Raw genomic sequence first — 24,572 nt, forward strand, 5'->3', positions numbered from 1 at the left:
TTGTTTCTATTTTTTCTTTTTTTATTTTGAGGCCATCCTTTTAGATATACAGAAACTTAGAATGTTTGTTTTCCTGGTAAATTAAATCTTTTGTCATTATAATGTATCCCCCTTTGTCCCTGGTAATACTTCTTGCCTTAAAGTCTATATATGTATTTTCTTATATTAATGTTTCAGAGTATATATGATTTTTCTATTTTTTAATGTCAACCTTTCATCTTTTAGATGTGTCTCATAAACAGCATATAACAGGGCTTGAGGGTTTTTTTTTAATTAGTCTGACAGTTTTATTTATTTGGAGCATTTAGTCCATTTATATTTGAAGTAATTACTGATATATTTGAGTTGAAGTTTACCATTTTACTACATACTTTCTTTTTGTCCCACCTGATCTATATTCCTTTTTCTGACCTACTTTTGAACTTATTATTTCTCATTAGTGTGTTTTTTTCCTTTTATTAATTTAAAAGTTATATACACTTTTACCTTTGTTTTAGTGGTTATTGTAGAGATTATAACATGAATTCTTTTTTGTATGTACATAACTTTATTTATTTTTGGCTATGCTGGGTTTTCGTTGCTGTGTGGGCTTAGTTGTGGCAAGCAGGGGCTACTCTCTAGTTGTGATGAGCAGACTTCTCATTACACTGGCTTCACTTGCAGAGCACAGGCTATAGGGTGTGCAGGCTTCAGTAGTTGTGGTATATGGGCTCAGTAGTTGCAGCACATGGGCTCAGTAGTTGTGGCTCCCGGACTGTAGAGCACAGGCTCAGTAGTTGTGACACACAGGCTTAATTGTTCCATGCATGTGGGATCTTCCTGGACCAGGGATCAAACCCATGTCTCCTGCATTGACAGGTGAATTCTTTACCACTGAGTCACCAGGGAACTGCATAACATGGATTCTTGGTTTCTCAAATTATATTTCTAGTCATTGCAAAAATTTTATAGTCTCCCTCCCCGTTACTTATTTGCTATTGTTGTTTATTTTAATAGTCACTCCCTCCCTTCTCCTATATACATGTGCACATGTAGCCCCTTGCTGCTGCTGCTGCTGCTAAGTCGCTTCAGTTGTGTCCGACTCTGTGCGACCCCATAGACAGCAGCCCACCAGGCTCCCCCATCCCTGGGATTCTCCAGGCAAGAACACTGGAGTGGGTTGCCATTTTCTTCTCCAATGCATGAAAGTGAAAAGTGAAAGCGAAGTTGCTCAGTCATGTCCAACTCTTAGCGACCCCAGGGACTGCAGCCTACCAGGCTCCTCCGTCCATGGGATTTTCCAGGCAAGAGTACTGGAGTGGGGTGCCATTGCCTTCTCCAATGTAGCCCCTTAGGACAGTACTATTGTCATTTTATACAGTCATATTTATTTTGATTTACCACATATTTACCAATACTCTTGCTCTCTATTCCTTCTTGTATGTCTAAACTTCCATTTGAGATAATTTTTCCTTTAGCCTTAGAAGAACTCTCTGGCACTTTCTTTAGTATAGATCACCAGATGAAGAATTCTCTTGGTTTTCATCTGTCTGAAAAGATCTTTATTTCACCTTCATTTTTGAAAGATATTTACACTGGAAATAGAAATCTAGGTTTGTTCTTGTTTTGTGATTTTTATTGTATCATCCCCCCCCAAGTTTTATTGAGATATAACTTAGTGCATAACATTGCATTCATTTAAGGTGTACAGCATTATTATTCAACATCAAAATGATTACCACAATAAGTTTAGTTAACATCTATCACCTTACATAGTTATAATTTTTCTTCTGATAAGCATTTTTAAGATCTACTCTCTTAGTAACTTTCAAATACACACTACAGTATTAACTGCACTCCTTTCCTTCTGAGACTTCAAGTAAACGTTAGACTCTCTCATCTATATCCTAATTTTGATGTTTTTCCTCCTCCCCCACCTTTTGTTCTTTTCTTTTCTTTTTTTGCTTTTCTGTGCTTTAACTGTTCTTTTGCACATTCTCCAAGGGTTATATTCTTTCTTCAACTGTATAAAATTTGTTATAATGTGTTGAAAGGTATCCTCCTAAAATTCACATACACATAGACTGCAAAATTTAATTTTTTGTTGTTGTTGAAGCAGAGTGTTTGCAGATGTAATTAGTTAAAGATCTCAACATGAAAGCATCCTAGATTTTGGATAGTCTCTAAATTCAATAACTTGGGTGTTTATAAGAGAAAAGAGAGGAACATGTGGACACAGAGACACCTAAGGAAGAAGGCAATGTAAAGACAGAGGAAGACATTTGAATTATGCTGCCACGCACCAAGCAATGCCAATAGCCACCAGAAGCTAGGAGAAAGGCAAGGAAGAATATTCACCTAAAGCCTTTGGCGAAAGTGTGGCCCTGACAATATCTTGATTTTGTCTGGCTCCAGAACTGTGAGAGAATAAATTTCTGTTGTAAGACAGCAAGTTTGTGATAATTTGTAATGGTAGTCCTAAGAAACTGATGCACTCATTCATTAAGTTATTCTCCAGTTCTGTAAACTAACATCAGCCGATTAGTACGTAGCCTTATGTTACGTGTATTTCTATTTAAAGATGCCTTGTTTAAGACACTAGTGATTTATTAACTCAGCCAAAAACATTTAACTCGAGATAGCCCTTCAGCGTTGTGTTTGGGTGCCATTTTAAACATGAAGTAGACACTCATTTTCAGTAAGAGAGCTAAAACAAGAAAAAAGAATGTCACCTTCTTTAACCTCAACTGGGAATAACCCTGGCGACTCAATTTTTCATCACACCACAGCAGACGTGTCCACAAATGATGATGAAAGCATCGGGAGTGTGGATTTTCAAGTTGACAAATGATCTTCAGCAAGTAGGTGACTTCACAAATATGAACTCTGCAAATAATGAGAATCAACTGTATAACTAAGTCCAGGACTGCTTTAATCTTCTATTAAGGAAGTCAAGATGAGAAGAGATTTTATGTAACTAAATATAGAGCTATAGTACTCTGTATAGGATACTCAGTATAGAGTTTGAATACTGGTCATTGCAGAGGATGGCCCAACATTCTCAGCAAATTAGCTAAACTTTCTGTGGTCCCTCACAGTCAGCTGGTCCCAGCTGCCTAAAGCTCGCATTGTAATGCATCTTCTACATTCGCTGTCCAAGTAAAAGGACATCTCCTTCTTCTTCTACGTGTTTCTCTCTTCCTTGATAGGCTATTCCATTACTCCAACCCGCTTTTCTTCAGCACCAGCTCTCACTCATATCCTAACTCTCAAGTGCCACAGGCTTGGGTTCTGCCATCCCCTCAACCATTATTGCTTATCTGTTTATAGTAAGGAGGGGGTGGGGAAGAAGATGAGAGGATAACCTGGCTCAGATCACCTATTTTCAGAATAGTAAAAAACTGAAACTAATCCAAACAGTGAGTCTTCTCTCACTCTCTCATGAGTCTTATTATGAGTCTTCTCTCTTGTTTTTTTCTCCAGGTACATGTTGATAACGTATGTTTTATATTTGTGTCAAGGACAGGAACATTTCATCCAAAGATGGGCATAGTAAAGGACAGAAACAGTAAAGACCTGATAGAAGCAGAAGAGATCAAGAAGAGATGGCAAGAATACACAGAAGAACTGTACAAAAAAGATCTTAAGGACCCAGATAACCACGATGGTGTGGTCTCTCACCCAGAGCCAGACATTCTGGAGTGTGAAGTCAAATGGCCCGTAGGAAGCACTACTGCCAATAAAGCTAGTGAAGGTGACGGAATTCCAGCAGAGCTTTTTGAAATTTTAAAGAATGATGCTATTAAAGTGTTACACTCAGTATGTCAGCAAAGTTGCAAAAGCTGGCAGTGGCCACAGGACTGGGAAAGGTCAATTTTCATCCCAATTCCCAAGAAAGGCAGCACTAAAGAATGTTCAAACTGCCGGACAATTGATCTCATTTCCCATGCTGTTAAGGTTACATTCAAAATCCTTCTATCTAGTCTTAAGCGATATGTGAACCGAGAACTTCCAGATGTTCAAACTGGAAAGTACAACAATGCTGTTTATTGTCACCCTGTTTATTTAACTTATATGCAGAGCACATCATGTGAAATACCAGGCTGGATGAATTACAAGCTGGTAAGATTTCTGGGAGAAATATCAACAACCTCAGGTATGCAGATGATACCACTTTAATGGCAGAAATCAAAGAGGAATTAAAGAGCCTCTTGATGAGGGTAAAAGAGGAGAGTGAAAAAAAACTGGCTTAAAAACTCAACATTAAAAAAACTATAGATCATGATATTTGGCCCCATCACTTCATGGCAAATAGAAGGGGAAAAGGTGGAAGCAGTGACAGATTTCCCAAATCACTGCAGATGGTGACTGCAGCCATAAAATTAGAAGATGATTGCTTCTTGGCAGAAAAGCTATGACAAACTTAGTGTATTAAAAAGCAAAGACATCACTTTGCTGACAAAGGTTTGTAAAGTTAAGGCTATGGTCTTTCCAGTAGTCATATACGGATGTGAGAGTTAGACCATAGAGAAGTCAGAGTGCCAAAGAACTAATGCTTTCGAACTGTGGTGATGTATAAGACTCTTGAGAGTTCCTTGGACAGCCCAGAGATCAAACCAGTCAATCCTAAGAAATCAACCCTAAAAAAAAAAAGAGAAATCAACCCTGAATACTCATTGGAAGGACTGATGGTAAAGTTGAAGCTCCAATACTTCGGTCACCTGATGTGAACAGCCGACTCATTGGAAAAGACCCTGATGCTGGGAAAGATTGAAGGCCGAAGGAGAAGAGGGCAACAGGATGAGATGGTTGGATGGCATCACAGATTCAATGGACATGAACTTGTGCAATTCTGGGAGATGGTGAGGGACAAGGAGGCCTGGTGTGTTGCAGTCCATGGGGTCACAGAGAGTTGGACACAACTTGGCGACTGAATAACAACAAGGACAGAATCCAACCAGTTTCTTCTTTCTTTTGACTGAATCAGTGTACTTAAAGGTGTGTTTTTTATAGTGATAATATCAGGGAAATTAGGTATAGAGGAATTATAAGATTATAAGGAATTATAAGATTATAAGATGGTTTGGGGGGAATTCTGCAGCAGTTCAGTGGTTGGGGCTCTGTGCTTTCACTGTCAAGGACTAAGCTCAATCCCCAGTCAAGGAACTAATATGCCACAAATAAGACGGTTTGGAAAATACAGAGAGGTTAGTTGAGACCTACAGGTCCACAATGACAGAAGAGACATTTTTACTATTTTATTTTGAATTTCCTTTACAGAAACTCTAGTCCTCAGTCAGTCCAAACTGCTTTAGTAAGAGAGGTTTCAAAAAGTTCTGTCCTGTAACATAAGAGCAGGGTGACCATGTTGGTCATGTGGTCTCTCTTCAGTTAAGCTTAACAAAGTGAAGCTTCTTGCTCCTTAATCTTTTTTCACACTATCCACATATAGGTTCACTCACTACCCATAGAGCAATTAAAAATTATTATAGTGTAAGTAGAAGTGCTACAAGTTCCTGCATCAGACACTTGCAGAGAAGATTATGATCTATCTGCCTACCTTAGAAGGCCTCTATCAAAAAAACTGGCATTTTGTCATGCCTTCACTAAGACTTCTGCATTTTGGAAGGTTTTTCTTTAAGCTTTGTATGCTTATTCTTAATTATATCTGCCATACAATTCAGGGGCTTATAGGAGGGTTATTAGTGACTATATTCCCTAGGTTAGGTTACATATTACTATACCCCCATATCAAGAGACTTCTTACCAGAAAATTTTAAATGTCATTAGTTAAATGTCCATCTTTGTATACAAATACAGGGAAATTTTATTCTAATAAGTTATTTGTGGGGAGGAGGAAGGATGGACTGGGAGTTTGGTGTTGACAGATGCAAATTGTTACATTTAGAATGGATAAACAACAAGGTTCTATACACAGGGAACTAAATCCAATCTTCTTGGATACCATAATGGAAAAGAATATTTTAAAAAGAATGTACATATGTATATAACTGAGTCAGTTTGCTTTATAGCAGAGATTGGCCCAACATTGTAAATCAACTGTATTTCAAAAAAAAAAAAAAAAGTGCTTTTTTTGGCTGCATTTTGCAGTGTGCATGTGAGATGTTAGTTCCCCCACCAGGAATCTAATCTGTGCCCTACTAGTGGAAATGCGGTCTTAACCGCTGGACCACCAGGGAAGTACCCCCTCCCCAATTTTTTAATACAAATATTCTTTAAAAAGTTATTTGGCTTTTCTGTCATAATATCTAAGAGACCAGGTAAGGGTGCAGGATTAAAAGCAGAGCACCTGCCAATGCAGGGACAGGAGACCCATTCCCCTTATGGTACAGCTACAGCCCTTAGAATCTTATTCTGACTCAACGAAAGAAAATTGTTGAGCAGAATTGAGTGAGGCAGCAAAGATATATCCAGGTGAACAAACAGATGGTGATCCCTGTCAATAAGAAGTGTGGCTGGCACCAATGAGTCAGAAGAATTTCTTCTGGATTTAACCCTGTTGTGTTCCCTCATTTTAGTGAAAATTCTGTGGGTCAGTCCCCCCATATTTACAGAGTAACCCTGGAAGTCTTGGCAGTAATTCTCAATGGGAACTCCTTGTTTTCAACATGAATGGGTATAAGTAATGGCCATGATATTATCATAATTCTGTGTGTGCATATGTACACACATTGGTTTTATAATGATTTCAGATGACAATTTTTTATCCCTTCTCCCAAAATTAGAACTAAGGTATTAAGACCTACTTTCAATCTGGCAATATAAAGTTTTTTCTGTATGCATTTTCACATAGCTTAGAAAATCATTCTGCAAATACTACATGTTCATTGTTTAAAAATTAAACTCAAGAGTACACAGAGGGATATAATGAAAACGCCTGACTTAAATCACAATCAACAAATCTGTCTTTCCAGAAATTATCTGTACATGTAAAGTCACATAATTTTTGCATAAATGGGGTCCAACTAAATGTTCCTTCCCTTGCTTTTTTTGTAATGTGTGTACTTTAAGCAGATAGTAAAGCAGTACTAAAAGGCACAGCAAGACAGTGTCTTCCCTACTGCAGTACATTTCACAACATTATATTATTTTCTTTTGTTCTTGACTATAACAAAGTGCCTGCGAAGTGACCTTTTGTTTTGGTATGTATGGAAGGAACACAAGAGTTTCACAATAAACAATATCTCACAATAATGACTCATTATTTGGAGAAAAAAAAATTAATCCAGCAAATATCTTGGGAAATGTCATCCTGCATCTGGTGGTCAGCAAACTTGGACTGGGATTCCTGTCTAGTTCTACTGCATTCCATATTCCATCTCACAAAGAATGGGATTGTGAGAAAGCTCAGTTTAATAGTGGGAGGTTTGATGAAATTTTTTTTACTAAAATATGCCCACCATTCTCAAGACCTATAAGCTAGTAAGATTTTTTTTAAATAAGCTCTACAGAAAGCTTAATGCTTATTATTTTTAGCACTGCAAATGTTTTCTTTTGGGTTTTAAAAAGACAACTTCCATTAGTTAATTATCTTAATACCTACTATGTGCCAACTTAATACCAAATGCTTTATGTATATTATTTCACTGAATCCTCACAGCAGCTGCTCTTTTCCATATTTCTTTCAGTTAATGAAACAGAGGCAAATGAAGGCTAAATAAAATGTTCAAGGTGACACTGCTGAGTGGGGATGCTGAGATTGAAAGCCAGGTCCCTCTGACTGGTTTTGTGCTACCTAGTATGTCTGTCCTCTTAAGCAAGACCTAGCCCTTCTCTTCCTCCCTGTTGCCTTTGTACTGCTGGTGCATCTCAATCTGCATGTCTGGGTGTTAGCTTAAACAGGGTATTGCCTGTTTGAACTTTTACTTGTTTCTTTTGATTCTTCCTCCCAGAAAGTCACTCAGCCCAGGATACTTTAATAGAAGAGGGGCCAGCAGATATGTGAAAGCAAGGCATTCACGCTGGCCAAGTGACCTCTTTGTGAAACCCAAAAAAGACAATCCTTCGAGTCTGTGCGCCACCCACGCCTATTCATGATGTGCTAGTTTTCAGTTTGACATGGAGTCATGGAAAATGTGTGTATCTTGGTTCCTAGAATAGCTTAAAGAGAAACTCCTCACATATGCTCATATATCCTCTCCTGGCCTTCAGGAATTTTGACTCTACCCTCTTAACTGTCACACTCTTGACTCTCCTTCCACCTAGCCTATATATATAAGTTTCTAAGAGGCATGATCCAAGACCACTCTATTTTAATTTGTACACATACACCCAACTGGCTATCCCACTTTGTTTTTCTACTGCTACTATCTAATAGACTATTTTACTTATTTTTGCTTCTGGTCATGTATTCCTTAAAATGTAAACTCTCCGAGTGCAAGGATTTTATCTGCTTTGTTCACTGCTATATCTCCAGTAACCAGAACATAGTAGTAACTCCCACATAGTAAGTGCTCAACAAAACATATAATTCCCAGAACCTCTGCCTCCTTTTCCTGTCTAACTTTTTTAGTTCTTTATCCCAACCCATACTTACTGGCACCCCTAATCTGTTGAGTCCCCCACTATTCTCTGTTTCTTATGTGCTTCATTGTCTCTTCCCAGCCAACTTCTCCATTTCTTGGCAAAAACAACATAGGATTTATTATTCTTTACGTGTCATTTTAAATCCTAATTTTCTGACCAAACATTAAAAGTATTTAATCTCATAATTATAGCTTTTTAATACATATCAAAAGCTAAGTAGGGCTTCCCATCTTGCCAATGCAGGAGAGATAAGAGACACGGGTTAGATGCCTGGGTCAGGAAGATCCGCTAAAGGAGGGCGTGGCAACCCACTCCAGTTATCCTTGCCTGGTGAATCCCAGGTACACAGGAGCCTGGAGAGCTACAGTCCATAGGATTGCAAAGAGTTGGACACGACTGAAGTGACTTAGCCCACAAGCACAATAGCTGAGTGCTGTTTCATCATAGAGATTTATCATAATTCATTCAACTACCCTCCACTGCTAAGTATTTCAATTTTATAAATAGCATGCACTAAGCATCTTTGTACCCAAAAAAATCACAAAGGCTTATTTTTCAACCTAGTTTATCCACCGTTCTTAGTATATCTTACAAGTCTCGAATTTGGAAATCTGATCTTTGAAATACGGACTTCTTTATCTTCAGGTGGTGAAGACAGCCCTGCTTAATCATAGAGAGTAACTCATGATTTCAACATAGGGTGCAGATGACAATAAAATGAAGCTGGTCAGCTGGGCCTGCTTGTGTCAGGACCTGGGATCTGTACCCAGAGCAAGAACTCCAGTGTTGCAAGAAGCAAATGAAGCAAGCCCAAGAACCCCAGCCTGTATGCCAAGGCAGTAAGTAGACTGGGTGTCAATAAGTTACCTGAGGTCAGGAGTGAGCTGGAGTCTTCAAGCCCACAAATATCCATGGAGAAAGAAGTCATCAGCTCTCACAACCCCTGACAGAATTTAAGGTAGATCAAAACCCAACACCAGCAATGGAATTCATATTTGAGTCTAGCCCTAAGGCAGAAACTTACATGCCCTCTCACCTGCTGTTCAAAAGGGCACTGTGCATACCAGCAGATAGGAACCAGTTAACCCTCACACCTGTCCAGAGTAGAAGCCCTAGAGATTTAGGGTTCTACCAACCCACTGTCTTGCTTTGAGAAACATCTTTTAAATAAATAATTTCAAAGCTAGTAACAAATGGCAACTGATTTCAAGTGCTGTGTGAAACAAAACTATTCATTGTTTCATCCTTCAGTGAAATTAACCATATATGTTCTAAAATTGACTGTACACAAAGCTCAGTTAATATACGAGAAGCTATTGAATTGCACATTTTGAATAGGGGAATTATATGTGAATTATAGTAAAACTGTTTACAATATTTAAATTAGAAAGGTGAAAAAAATGTGCTGTGGCGGGCTCCATTTCAACTTCTAGAAGATAGGGCTTGTGTAAACTTCTACCCATGTTCAAAATCTATCCCATCTGCTTCCCAGTGAACCCAAGTTTTCTACACTGAGGACTGATCCTCTGTGTCATTCTACTGTTTCATCCAACCCTCAAAGTCCCATGGGAGACCCTACGGAATGGTGGTTAAGAAAACTGTGCCACTTGCCCCCAGGGAATTAGTATACAGTCATTAAAAGGTCTGTGAAGAAATGGTCAAACAAGGTGCAGACTCCATATACTACATGCATATCATTACAACCACATAGGAAAAACCTATGCAAAAAAAAAAAAAAATGTTTAGAAGAAATCAAATTAAAACACTAACAGCAGTGTAGGAGAAAGGTGAGAATGAAAGTGATTTTTCTCTAAAGATTTGCTTTGTAATATTTCCTTCCCATCAAAAGATAGTATTTCATGGTTTTTCCTAGAGGGGTGGGATGGAGGTGGAAGATGGGAAGGAAGTTCAAGAGGCCAAGGAGACATGTATACCTCTAGCTGATTCACGTTGATTTATGGCAGAAACCAACACAATGTTGTAAACAATTATTCTCCAATTAAAAGTAGGTAAATTAACAAAATAAAAGAGTTCTGTAATCTCAAAAAAGATAACATTCCGTGGTTTTTAATGATAAGTTACTCTGTGAGAGATAACACCACCTTCAGTTCTGCTCATAAATTTTACTCTAGAAGACCTGCATTTTTCCTGTGACAAAAGGAATCTAGGGAAATATGAAAATGCAGAGTACTGTGAGGGATTAAAGAGGAGAAAAGACCTAACAGAGGGAAGGGGAATAAATAAAATTACCTTTTCTGGGCGTTTGGAGTTTTTGTTTTAACCATATGAAAGAAAATTTAGTCAATTTGAAATTATAACTCTGTAGGGCAATTTGTTTTACCTTTCCTTACCTTGGTCTCATCTATTTTGAAATATTTTCTTTATGAATTTGCCAAATGCTAATCTTCTTGCTCTCAAAGAGAAATTTTGTGTCAGGTGCTGTGCTCAGTCGTGTCTGCTCTTTGCGATCCTAAGGACCCTAAAGGACTGAAGCCCACCAAGCTCCTCTGTTCATGGGATTCTCCAGGCAAGAATACTGGGGTGGGTAGCCGTGCCCTGCTCCAGGGGATCTTCCCAACCCAGAATTCAACGTGGGGTCTCCTGCCTTGTAGGCAGATTCTTTTTTTTTTTTTTGGCAGATTCTTTACCAGTTGAGTTACTAGGGAAGTCAGAGCTAACTCAATCCTTTCATATAGGCAATGTGAACACCAAAATAAAACAAACACAAAGGAAAGCCTTTATCCAGACACCATAACTTGATGCAAAGCACGAGTGTCACCTCATGCGTCAGCTTGCAGCACGTTTGATCCACACTGGGAAAGGTATTGTATGGTGTGAGGCCATTTATTCTGTTCTGGAGCTGACAGGTGGTTTCAGTCCTGCTTAAATTAAGTTTGTAGTGTAACAGAGGAGTCTTAAAATTATGTAATTGAACTGTTACCTTGAAAATGAAAAAAAACTAAGGTCCAGAGAAGCAAAGACCTATATAAGCCAGGTCAGTGGCAGAATAGGATCAAATAACAGGCGTCCTGCTTTGTAGCCCAGGGCCATGCCTTCCCAGAGAGGGCCTACCAGTGCCCTGTCCTCATCTCTACTCATGATTCCTTCTAAATAAATATGATCCAGATCTGGATTTCTACTCCCAGGGCTGTCTTGATTCAGAGGCAAGCCAGGTCCAGACCTGCCCTGCTGGAACCCGGATACATCTCAGCAGTTGAGGTGGTAGATCTGAGTTGTTTTGAGCACAAGCAGATCTGGTTAGCTAACTAGTCACTGGATAATTCTGCCTGTCACTGTTTAGGGGCCAACACCACCAACTCTCCTCACAAGTAACAAACAGGATATGCCCGGTCATAAGCATAACACTAGAGGTCCCAAGAATCTCTGCAAGTTGGTTAGGTATAGACTGTTCACTTGAGAGACGAGGCTAGGGAAGCCCCCGGCCCACTCTCTGACATCTCTGACACTCAGAAGGATGCATTAGTTCAGAGATGACAGAGGGATCCTGTGTGGTAGCTGAAAGAGGAAGGTGATAACTGTCCCCGAGAAAGGTCTGGATGTTCTCTTTTGAGAGTCAGACTAAAATGTGTGGCCAGGGGTGAAAGAGTCTTCAAAAGAGAAGGTACCCCATGCTTTTGCAGTCTTCTCTCTGCTTTTTGCTATTCATCAAGCGGAGAGCCACAAAATGTCCTACAACATCAGCAATATTTTTCCAGCACATTAGAGGTGTGCCTTAAAGGACATAAACAAGAGCAGCAGCAGCAGCAACAACAAAAAACAGTGTTTTCATATGTTTTAAGAATCAGCAAGATTATATATTCCACTGAAGAGCTTTAACCAATTCTTCTGATCTTTTGTTGAGGTTTAACTAAGTATTCATAGGTAACTGCTGAATTCCCCTAATCTAACAGAATTGTTTTCATGTGAAAACTGAAGAGTAATCATTTAAAAGCAATCTTAAAATGGAGTACACCAACTCTACTGAAGGTTTAGTTCAATGGATAAGAATATTTCTCTAATGGATTAAAAAAGCAAAACTAGGAGTGAACTTGTTGTTGAGTCGCCAAGTCATGTCCAACTCTGTAACCCCATGAACTGCAGCACACCAAACCTCCCTCTCCCTCACCATCTCCCGGAGTTTGCCCAAGTTCGTGTACATTGAATCGGTGATCTTAGAGATTATTTAATTTAATCCCTTTATGTTAAAATGCTTTTTTTCCCCCTGCCATACCACATAGCTTACGGAATCTAAGTTTCCCCACGAGGGATCAAACCCAGGCCCACAGCAGTGAAAGCCCCAAGTCGTAACCACTGAACCACCTGGGAATCCCCCAAATGCTCTTTTTTTAAAAATTGGAAGATTCAGCCTAAATTATTTTTGCAAAAATATGTTAGCATAGATTGGTAAAACTCTAAAGCATGCTGTTCACAGCTTAAAGATAGATGAAGGTCTTATTTCAAAGCCATGATACAGATTGACTATTAAAAATTAAATTTGTAAAAAAAAAATTAAATTTGTATTATTGGAAAATTGGATTTAATTATTCTAACAAACCAAACTAGCATTTATAAAGTTACAAGGAAATTGGGCAAAATAGGTGAAGAGTATTAAGAGGCACAAACTTCCAGTTGTAAAATGGGATGTAATATACAGCATAAGCAATATAGTCAGTAATACTATAATAAATTTGTATGGTGACAGATGGTTACCGCACTTATGATGATCATTTTATAATATATTTAAATGTTGAGTCATTATGTTGAACACCTGAAACTAACATAAGTCAATTATACTTCAATTTAAAAAAAAAAAGTTAAAAGAAATCATCTCTAATTCATGAGCTTCATCTGATTATTCAGAAAATATTTTTGTGCAGTACAGAATGTGTCACTGTTTAAATTATCTTACTAGAATAAAAAATATGTTTTAAATATTTAAAAACACACATGTATGCATACATATGACTTCTATGTATCATTTAAAAATAAAAATGAAACACTTCTAACAGATCCACTTGAAGAATTTTAAGAAGGGATGGATTCAATAATTTTATCATCATCATCCTCTTTTTTAATTATTCATGAACTGGGAAATAAAGATAATTCCTGCTTTTATAGTTTAAAATGTTTTCTCAGTGTATTCAAGGGCAGAAAGAAAACTTAGGTGATGTATCTAATACATTGGATCCCAGGATAAATATTTGTATATACTCATAGAGTGAGCTAATTAATGAGAGCAATGAAGGGAAATTTAGCAGGAATTAACATAAAAGCCTTTTCATACTGTTTCATAACCTCAGATATGCAGATGACCCCACCTGTATGGCAGAAAGCAGAGAAGAACTAAAGAGCCTCTTGATGAAAGTGGAAGAGGACAGTTTAAAATCTGACTTAAAACTCAACATTCAGAAAACTAAGATCATGGCGTCCCGTCCAATCACTTCATGGCAAATAGATGGGAAATAATGGAAACAATGACAGACTATTTTGGGGGGCTCCAAAATCACTACAGATGGTGACTGCAGCCATGAAATTAAAAGACACTTGCTCCTTGGAAGAAAAGCTATGACCAACCTAGACAGCATATTAAAAAACAGAGACATTACTTTGCCAGCAAAGATCCATCTAGTCAAAGCTTTGGTTTTTCCAGTAGTCATGTATGGATATGGATATGAGAGTTGGACTATAAAGAAAGCTTAGCGTCGAAGAATTGATGCTTTTGAACTGTGGTGTTGGAGAAGACTCTTGAGAGTCCCTTGGACTGTAAGAATATCAAACCAACTCATCCTAAAGGAAATCAGTCCTGAATATTCACTGGAAGGACTGATACTGAAGCTGAAACTCCAATACTTTGGCCACCTGATGCAAAGAACTGACTTATTGGAAAAGACCCTGATGCTGGGAAAGATTGAAGGCAGGAGGAGAAGGGGACAACAGAGGATGAGATGGATGGCATCACTGACTCAGTGGACATGAGTTTGAGCGAGCTCCGGGAGTTGATGATGGACAGGGTAGCCTGGCATGCTACAGTCCATGGGGTGCAAAGAGTTGGACACAACTGAGTGACTAAACTGAACTGAACATAAAAACTTATATTCAAGTTTTTTAAAAGTTGCATCACTAGGAATTTTTAGCTTAGACAAAAGAAAGCATAAGGAGGATGATACGGCTATTTTCACATACTTCATACACATTCAGAAAAAGAAGAATGGACCTTGCTCTAAAATTTAGGACTAGGAGACCAATGCGAGTTAAATATTGGACTATAATGAGAAATAGTTTATTTAAATTGCAAATGAATGCTGAAGAATGGGTACCTCAAAATATTTTTAGTAGGTAAACTCTTGAAAGGAGTTTTTCACTGGAAGGACTGATGCTGAAGTTGAAGCTCCAGTATTTCGGTCATCTGATGCGAACAGACAACTCATTGAAAAAGTCCGTGATGCTGGGAAAGATCAAGGGCAAGAAAAGAGGGCATCAGAGTATGAGATGGCTGGATGGCATCACCAATGCAATGGACATGAACTTGGGCAGACTCTGGGAGATGGTGACGGACAGGGAGGCCTGACTTGCTGCAGTCCATGGGGTCACAAAGAGTCAGACATGACTGGGCAACTGAACAACAACAAACGTCTGAATATGGTCTAAAGTTATTGCTACATAATAGAAAAATTGTGGCACTATAACAAATTAAAATCAAAGTATATAGTATGTAGTTAATCTTGGGACTTACCTGGAGGTCCAGTGGTTAGAACTCGATGTTTCCACTGCAGGGGGTATTGTTTCATCTCTGGTTGAGGAACTAAGATCCTACATGCAGAATGTCATAGCCAAATTTAAAAAAAAAAAATTAATAAAATTAAAAAGTACACAGTTAATCTGATAAGAAGTCTTTTTAACAAAAAAAATACATTTTTAAAAACTTTTTAACCATATCTTGTAATACTGAAAAAAACTGACTTTTATTTATCCACACTGCTATGAACTTTAGGCTATATGTTGATTATTAAAGAAACGCCTACATATGGGGAATGCCTGCTGACTGCAAGAGAATATTTGTTTCATTCCAAGCCATATTCAGTTTTAGGCCACCTAAGAAACCTATCAACCCAGAGCATCCCATGACACAGTTTAAAATGCACTAGGGATGATACTTCTACAATTGGAAAAATATAGTATGTATTACCTGTCTGAATTCTTCAAATGCAGTGCTTTTCCACTAACCATACAAGAAAGAGAAGTAATACAGTGTCACTGATACATGCCTACATACATACTTGTGCTTGTAATTAGTCACTCAGTCATGTCCTTTTCTTTGCAACCCCTTGGACTGTAGCCTCCCAGGCTCCTCTGTCCATGAGGATTCTCCAGGCAAGAATACTGGGGTGGGTTGCCATGCCCTCTTCCAGAGGATCTTTCCAAACCAGGTATCAAACCCAGGTCTCCTGAATTGCAAGCAGATTCTTCACCGTCTGAGCCATCAGGGAAGCCCACATACATACTTAAATACATGTGGATAATTAAAAGGTTAAAAAAAGTGAAATTCTGGAATTCTTCATTCTAGAGTATTCAGAGGTCATTGCTATATATTTGTATATTCAAAACCAGCAAATAAAATAGAAGTTCTGTAGTATATTTGCTCTCTTTTCCGTGTTATGTTTTAAATATATGTAATGATTACTTATAATGAGATATAGTCTGGTTAGGTCTTTGACATATGGTAAAAAATAATTCTCTCCTGTTTCTTAGTTCTTTACCCTGTGATATTAGGATATTCCTGACCTTATTCCCACATACCACCTCTTTATTTTTTTTTTTTACCACCTCTTTAAATTAAAAAATTTATAGGCATGTGTCCAATCTACTTGAATGCCTTGTTTCAAATTACAGGCTGAGGCTTTAGCAAATTCCTTAAAGTGGAATTTAAGAAAATCTTCAACATTTATAAGTCATATCCTATTCGATCCTATTTTCAGTCTTTTTTCCCACAACAGAAAAATCCCCGAGTTATACAGCGTTCCAGAGCATCCTCCTTTTTATTTAATTATTTTGGAGGATGAAAAGCTTTTTCATAGCACCCCCACAAAATCTGTTATACCAAGCACCACACAGCCACGCAGCGCGCTGAGCCCAACACAATGCCTGCGATTGTGGCTCTCCTCCTCAACTTCTTGTGTCTCCTTCCTTGGGGCCCACGTCTATACACATTCCCTCTTCTGAACACAGGTTTAACAATCACATATCTGGTAACCACACGCATCTCCCTAAACCCATCTCAGTGTGTTGGAGAGTTGTTCCTTCTGCACCAACACATATGAACTCTTCCTTAATCCCACATGAACTGCTTCGGTCATGAGATGGTAGGAAGGGCCACGCTAACAAAGAACTATCAACAATTCTGAAGCCAAAGTCATCTGTTTTGGTAACGACTTCTAGAAATATAACTGACTTGAACTTTTTTTTATTGAAGTGTGGTTGGTTTACACTGTTGTGTTAGTTTCTGCTGTATAGCAAAATGCATCAGTTACACATACACATGTGTGTGCTCTTTTTTAGCTTCTTTTCCAATATAGGTCACTACAGGGTATTGAGTAAAGTTCCCTCTGCTATACAAGTGGATCCTTATTATTATCTATTTTATAGATAGTAGTGTGTATGGCCTCCAGTCCAGTATTCTTGCCTGAAAAATCCCATGGACAGGGAAGCCTGGCGGGCTACAGCCCAATGGATCACAAAGAATCAGACACGACTGAGCACCTAAGCACAGAGAGTGTGTATATGTCATGCCCAATCTGCCTCTTCCCCCTCTGTTGCCCCTGGTAACCATAAGTTTGTTTTTCTACATCTGTGATTCTATTTCTATTTTGTAAATAAGTTCATTTGTACCATTTTTTTTTTTAGATTTCATATATAAACAATATCATATGATTTGTCTTTCTATGATAACTGACTTAATAACTACATTCAACAAGTGATTTCACTCAGATATCCACCCAGTATACTGCTGGCAAACAGCTTAATCCAGAAGATACCTCAAACTTAGACTCTGTTTGTTTGTTTTTATGTTTGTGAGAGTTGTTTTCGTGTTTGTTTTTGTGATTTCAGTAAAACCTTTAAAAATGTTCTCCACTGGTGTTACTCTAGCTATGCTGCCCAGACACAGAGCATCAGGCCTTGGATTATCAATTTGTCCCAGTGCTGACCAAGTGTGACCCCTGAAGTCACTCTCTGGCATCTGTGTTGCCCTCCTGGGCAGCTCTGAGTGACTGTGCTTCATCTGAAGAAAGACCAGTTTTTCTCACAAATTCTGTGAATCTTGTTACTGACCAAGTCTCTTCCTTGCCAGAAAGACCAAATCCATGTGTGGGGCCCACCTGTAGCAAGTATATAGGACTTCAAAGTACATGACTCATGTACTCGACTCGTCTTATTTTTCTCACTATGTCTTTTTTATGACTGTCATTTTGTATATTTCTGTGAGCTGCCTAAAATTCTCTCTGAAGGTGTAAGTCAATAAACTAATTTTACATCAATTTATTATTCTGTACTACATAGAAAGAGGTCTGACTAAACTCATTTCAAAGAACCAGTCTTATTCAGTGGCATTTATTTAAAAGTAATGTAGAGTGCTGCTTTCTGGCAGTTGTCAAAATTTAAAAGTTCATCACAGGACTTCCCTGGTGGTCCAGTGGCTAAAACTCAGCACTCCCAACACAGGAGCCCAGGTTCAATCCCTGGTCAGGGAAACGAAGAACCTGTAGGCCCCAATGAAGACACTGTGTACTGCAACTAAGACCTAGCACAGCCAGAAAAAAAGTTCATCACCAATGTTCTCTCCCTGTTACCCCTTCTCTGTTTTTTGTAGAAAGAGGATTGAAAAGACAATTGGAAAGAAAGGAGAATATTAGACATACAAACTTTAAGTTCATCTTAAAAAGAAAAGATAATGTTAAAAGGAAAAAGAGAAAATTGGACATACAGATTCAAATTCATTTATTTGTAAATATGTCATGTATATTTAAAAGAATGTATCATTTTTAAAAATTAATTTATTTTAATTGGAGGATAATTATTTTACAATATTATGATGGTTTTTGCCATACATCGACATGAATCAGCATTGTTTTAAATACACAATTGTGTGGTACTAGAGAAGACTCGGAGTCCCTTGGACTTCAAGAAGATCAAACCAGTCCATCCTAAAGGAAATCAACCCTGAACATTCATTGGAAGGACTGATGCTGAAGCTGAAGCTCCAATACTTTGGCTACCTAGTGTGAAGAGCTAACTCATGGGAAAAGACCCTAATGGTGGAAGGATTGAAAGCAAAAGGAGAAGGCAGCAGAGGACGAGATGGTGAGATAGCATGACTGACTGAATAGACATGAATTTGAGCAAACTCTGGGAGATAGTGAAAGACAGGGAAGCCTGGCATGTCATAGTCCATAGGGTTGCAGAGTCAGACACAGCTTAGCGACTGAACAACAATAACATGCACTGTTTTATTGAACTAGGGTTCTATTATTCTGGGTGAATTGCTAGAATTCATACTCAATTTTATAAAAACTAGAGGCTAAACAGGCAAAATATCTAGTAGATAAATTTTAAAAATGTGAATTATCTTAAATGCACTGGGGAAAGTAGGTTATGTCCTATATACAGTTTAATCTCAAATCAACTTCTCCCTTAATTGTCTGGACCTTTTAGAACATTATTTCATTTGGTGGGTGGTTTGAGACATTAGATTTGATTTTAGTTAGAAGGTGACTAAGATGTTTAGTGGAGGAAGGGGAAGAGTAAGTGGTCATTGATACTTGGTGGTAGAATTAAAGAAGGTTGAAGAGTTCTTAAAAATCAGACATGTTTATTATGGAAACGGAATGCTTTTCTTTTTTTAAGGTTTGGCTGAGGCATGCAGCTTGTGGAATTTTAGCTCCCCAACCAGAGATTGAGCCAAATTCCTTGACAGTGAAATTGTAGTCCAAACCACCTGACCGCCAGGGAATTCCCAGAAAACAAATGCTTTTGTAAGAGGATTTGCTACCAAAATTATCACTGAAGAGAATGTCTTATAACTAGATCAATAGAATAGCATTATTGAACATTATCTATAATATGATTTCTATGTGCATATATTTCTATGCACACAATGGACCCTTCAGTTCAGTTCAGTCGCTCAGTCGTGTCCGACTCTTTGCAACCCCATGAATCGCAGCACACCAGGCCTCCCTGTCCATCACAAACTCCCGGAGTTTACTAAAACTCATGCCCATTGAGTCGATGATGCCATCCAGCCATCTCACCCTCTGTCGTCCCCTTCTCCTCCTGCCCCCAATCCCTCCCAGCATCAGGGTCTTTTCCAATGAGTCAACTCTTCGATGAGGTGGCCAAAGTAGTGGAGTTTCAGCTTCAGCATCAGTCCTTCCAATGAACACCCAGGACTGATCTCCTTTAGGATGGACTGGTTGGATCTCCTTGCAGTCCAAGGGACTCTCAAGAGTCTTCTCCCCATGGAAAAGAAATGCAAAAAGGCAAAATGGTTGTCTGAGGAGGCCTTACAAATAGCTGTGAAAAAAAGTGAAAGGCAAAGGAAAAAAGGAAAGATATACCCATTTGAATGCAGAGTTCCAAAGAATAGCAAGGAGAGATAAGAAAGCCTTCCTCAGCTATCAATGCAAAGAAATAGAGGAAAACAACAGAATGGGAAAGACTAGAGATCTCTTCAAGAAAATTAGAGATACCAAGGGAACATTTCATGCAAAAATGGGCTCAATAAAGGACAGAAATGATATGGACCTAACAGAAGCAGAAGATATTAAGAAGAGGTGGCAAGAATAAACAGAAGAACTGTACAAAAAAGATGTTCACGACCCAGATAATCACAAAAGTGTGATCACTCACCTGGAGCCAGACATCCTGGAATGTGAAGTCAAGTGGGCCTTAGAAAGCATCACTACGGACAACGGACCCTTACCTTCGTATTAATAAAGAAAAGGGAGAATAAAAACTCAATGTGACTCTCAGCCTTTCTCCACTGCAGCCCTACCTCCCCATTTTCTTGCTGGCCATCTTGAACCATGAGACCCTTGCGGGTTTGACTTCAGAGTAAATTATATGTTGACTTTCATCACTTGTTTTGGGGACTTAATAAAATCCTCAAACTCTTGAGTAACTGGCTTCTGCCCTCATTGGGCAGATGTAGCAGAGCTAAGACTAGAGTTCACTAATCTTGTGATTGTCATCACTTACCATTATAACTGATTGTTCTTCTGGAAGAGGCAAGTCTTGATTTTCTACATGACTGTTGCTGACAAATCTTAACTCTGACTTTCTGTGGTTTCTCTGATCCAATTACTTTAATTCTCCCCTTCACTTCCTGCTTAAAACTAAAAACCTTCAATCCTTGTGTAAATTGACATTGTGCAATTTTTGTATTTCACAAAATAAATTCTCTGTAATCTCACCTTGTTATCTATTACAAACTTTGCTAAAGGTAAAACAAACATCTTAACCAAGTGCTTGAAGTGCAATGCTCAGTCTCCTCTAGTCATTTTAGCACAATCTAATTTTATTATGAACTATATATCACATAAAATCATAACTACCATATCTCCCTCAAGAACCTCCAGCTATCCTTTTGTCAGGCAAGTGTATGCTCCTCGGTTCTTTGTCTCATCACAACAAAAATTTGGAGTGATGGACATTGAAGCCCCCTCGGCGGGTCACAGCTCTTGGGTCTTGGACAGACCGTGTTACAGCTCTTAAATAAATCAGTGTTACAGCTCAGTGTTACAACTCTATTTTATTTAGATGATAGCAGGAAAATCCGTCTTCGAGGTGTGAGGGCACATTGATCCAAAGATGGGAAGAGAAGATCACCTCATTGTGCAGGAGAGAGAGAGCCAAGAGGGCTTTGGCTCCTCTTTTTTATCTGTTTCTCAGTCCCTGGGCCTGTCTTACGTAAATTGGGCCAGCCAAGAGTGTTGTTTGTTTTAGCTGAGGTTCTCACTCAGGTCCTCGGACCTTCCTTTGTTCTATTTTCGCGGGCTTTTCCCTTCCAGGTCTTTTAGCCACCGCCATTCTGGACTCCTTTTCCCTATTCTAACTACCTAACATTCCCCCCTCAAGAGATGGGAGGCCCAATTCTTTGGTAATAGGGGCATCGAGGTCTCTCTGGCTACTTCCTGCTGAACTGGGACGGCAAGGGGCATTGGGCCTCTCCCTCTTGCTAGTCTCAGGTCTCAGAGTCCTTATAGCGGTGTCCATCTAAGGGTGACTGATGTTTTCTGTGGTTGGCTGTAGTTCTATATCTTTGTTGAACTGGCGCTGCGTGTCGTAGCTTGACCTGGGCAGAGACAAGACAGGTTAGACAATTGACAGTACATGGAGCAATCATTAGCAGCGTCAGTATGGCATAACATGGACTAGTAGGGGCATTAGCCAATTTTAAATTTACATTGCCAGGATGGCTCAAGTCTCTCCTTGTTCAGAGATCAGAAGATCTATCTCCTGTCTGTTTTGGAGTACAATCTCTGCCAAGCTCTTTAGAGCTGTCTTGAGAAATCTTATCCCCAGAGACCAGATTTTGGGGTTGTTTATTAGAAGGGCACTCATTTGTAGTTCTGAATAGGTATCTGAGATCTCCCAGGGGCTCACAGGTGTATTGAGTGTCCTCTTCTGTTTTCTTCCACGGCTTGACTCGTCAGTAGTGAATCCAGGCTTCATGTCCTGGCACCTTGACCGCTGTGTGAGTAGAAAGTATTACAGGGTAGGGGCCCTTCCATGTGGGCTGGAGCTGAGCCTTTGGGGACCCATCTTTCCAGACTTTAATTAGGACTTGAGTCCCTGGAGCATATAGTGGTGACTCCTTAGAGTCTTTTGGGTGCTGGTTCATACCCCACAAGCATATATCCTGTTGGAATTGCCCAAAGGCCATGGTATAAGACTGGAGGGTCTGAACCTCTGGATCTAGGAAGGTCATTGACATAAACAAAAGGTCTTCTATCATGATTGCAATAGCTGCGAGATTTCGAAGGCAGGGGGGCCAGCCTTGGGCAGTTGGATCAAGTCTCTTGGATAAGTAAGCTACAGGCTGGGGCTCAGATCCCAACCTTTGAGTTAACACTCCCAAGGCTATTCCCTCTCTTTCATGGACATAAAGTTGGAATGTTTTTTTTGGATCTGGCAACCTCAAAGCAGGTGCCTGAGTTAAGGCCGTTTTAGTGTAGCCTCTGCCTCCTTTTGAAGAGTTCCCCACATTAGTTGGATTGAATAATCTCGTCCCTTTAAGCTTTTATATAAGGGCTGGGAAATTAGACCACAGTTGGGTATCCAGATTCTACAATACCCAGTTAGCCCCAGGAAAGCTGGCAATTGTTTTCGAGTCTTGGAGGAGGGCAACTGGAGGATTCCTTGTACCTGATCAGAGGACAGCCTCCTGGACCTATGTGTAATCTGAACTCCCAGGTAAGTGAGCTTTGTCTCAACCATCTGTGCCTTAGCACGGGAGACTTTATATCCCCTTTCTGCCCAAAAGTTTAGAATCTGAATTGCATGTTGTTGGGCACTTTTCTCATCTGGAGAGCAGATTAGTAGGTCATCTACATATTGTAATATTTTCCCATTAGTTCCCAGGTCCAGATCTAGGAGATCCTGGCTAAGGGCCTGTCCAAACAAGTGGGGGCTATCTCTGAACCCCCAAGGTATTACTGTCCAAGTCTGTTGGTGTTTTTCTCCTGGGGCCTCCCACTCAAAGGCAAAAAAATATTGGGATTTTTTAGCCAGTGGTATGCCAAAAAATGCATCTTTGAAATCCAAGACTGTAAACCACTTGGCAATGGGTGGGATTTCTCCCAAGATTACATAGGGGTTGGGTACTGTGGGATGGAGGGGGACTACAGCTTCATTTATGATCCGGAGATCTTGAACCATTTGCCAGGTTCTGTCCTGTTTTTTTGCTGAGAGGATTGGGGTGTTACATGGCGAACTGGTGGGGACCAATAGCCCACAAGCAAGGAATTTATTTATTAAAGGCTGTAGTCCCTCCCGAGCCTCTCTTTTGAGAGGATATTGTTTCTGGTTAGGAAACCGAGTGCCATCTCAGAGGACAATGATGACCGGTTCAGCTTGGTGGGCTCGTCCAGGAATCCCCTGGTCCCACACCTGGGGGTTAATTTTGTCCTCCCATAGTCTTTGTTCTCTCTCTATTGGAGAAGGTGTAATGGATTCTTCAGTAGTAACCAGAAGCTGTAGGGCCCTAGGGGCTGAAAAGCTTCCCATCACAAGGGTGGTCCCCAGTTTAGTGAGTACGTCTCTTCCCATTAAGGGAGCAGGACACTCAGGGACCACCAGGAACTGGTGGGAAAATATCTGTCCATCCCAGCAACAAAGAAGTGCTTGGGTGAATCGTTTAGTAGTTGCTTTTCCTGTAGCACCCAAAATGGTACAAGTTTGGGAGAAGGCTCCGGAGTAGGAGATCAAGACAGAGTAGGTAGCCCCTGTGTCAACCAAGAAATTCTCGGACCTACCTGCCATATTCAGTTGCACCCTTGGCTCCAGCCCCGTGATGGTTATCTGTGACAGGCGGGCTGGCTGGAGCGGGCCGCTTCAGTCCTCTTGAACCATCGTGAGGGAAGGCTTGGCGCTTGACCTTGAGGCTCTTGGGTCCCAAAGGCAAGGTGCCGCCCAATGTCCCAGTTGATGGCATTTGTGGCAAGCCATTCTAGGAGACTTGTCGCGGTTAGGACACTCTTTGGCCCAATGCCCCACCTGTCTACAGATTAGGCATTTGCCTCTTGCCTTGTCCTTCAAGGACTCGGGGTGTGTCATAGGGATTCCCTGGAGGGCGGCCAGCATCTGGGCATGCCTTGTCTCTTTCCTTCTCTCCCTCTCCTGGGCCTTGGCCTCCTTCTCCTTTCTCTGTTATAAAAGGTATTGGTGGCTGTCTGGATCATCTCATCTAGAGGCAGCAGAGTCCTGCTGCTGTAGCTGTTGTAACTTAATTCTGATATCTGATGCACACTGGGACAGGAATTTGTCCTTTAAAA

The 24,572-nt window shown here is 39.8% G+C and overlaps 2 long non-coding RNA genes across 2 annotated transcripts; both read right to left on the reverse strand.

Annotated features, from left to right (window-relative positions):
• Window positions 1-2,660: 2,660 nt before the first annotated feature.
• Window positions 2,661-20,564, reverse strand: LOC122444134. Its single transcript, XR_006270178.1, has 3 exons — window positions 20,428-20,564; window positions 15,260-15,336; window positions 2,661-2,865 (listed from the first exon to the last, which is right to left on the reverse strand). It is a non-coding gene; the product is annotated as an uncharacterized LOC122444134 (long non-coding RNA).
• A 1,124-nt stretch (window positions 20,565-21,688) lies between these two features.
• LOC122444337 lies at window positions 21,689-24,102 on the reverse strand. Its single transcript, XR_006270193.1, has 3 exons — window positions 24,054-24,102; window positions 22,183-22,269; window positions 21,689-21,871 (listed from the first exon to the last, which is right to left on the reverse strand). It is a non-coding gene; the product is annotated as an uncharacterized LOC122444337 (long non-coding RNA).
• Window positions 24,103-24,572: the final 470 nt, after the last annotated feature.

This window comes from Cervus canadensis, chromosome 6, assembly GCF_019320065.1.
Source record: "Cervus canadensis isolate Bull #8, Minnesota chromosome 6, ASM1932006v1, whole genome shotgun sequence".
Lineage (NCBI taxonomy): Eukaryota > Metazoa > Chordata > Mammalia > Artiodactyla > Cervidae > Cervus > Cervus canadensis.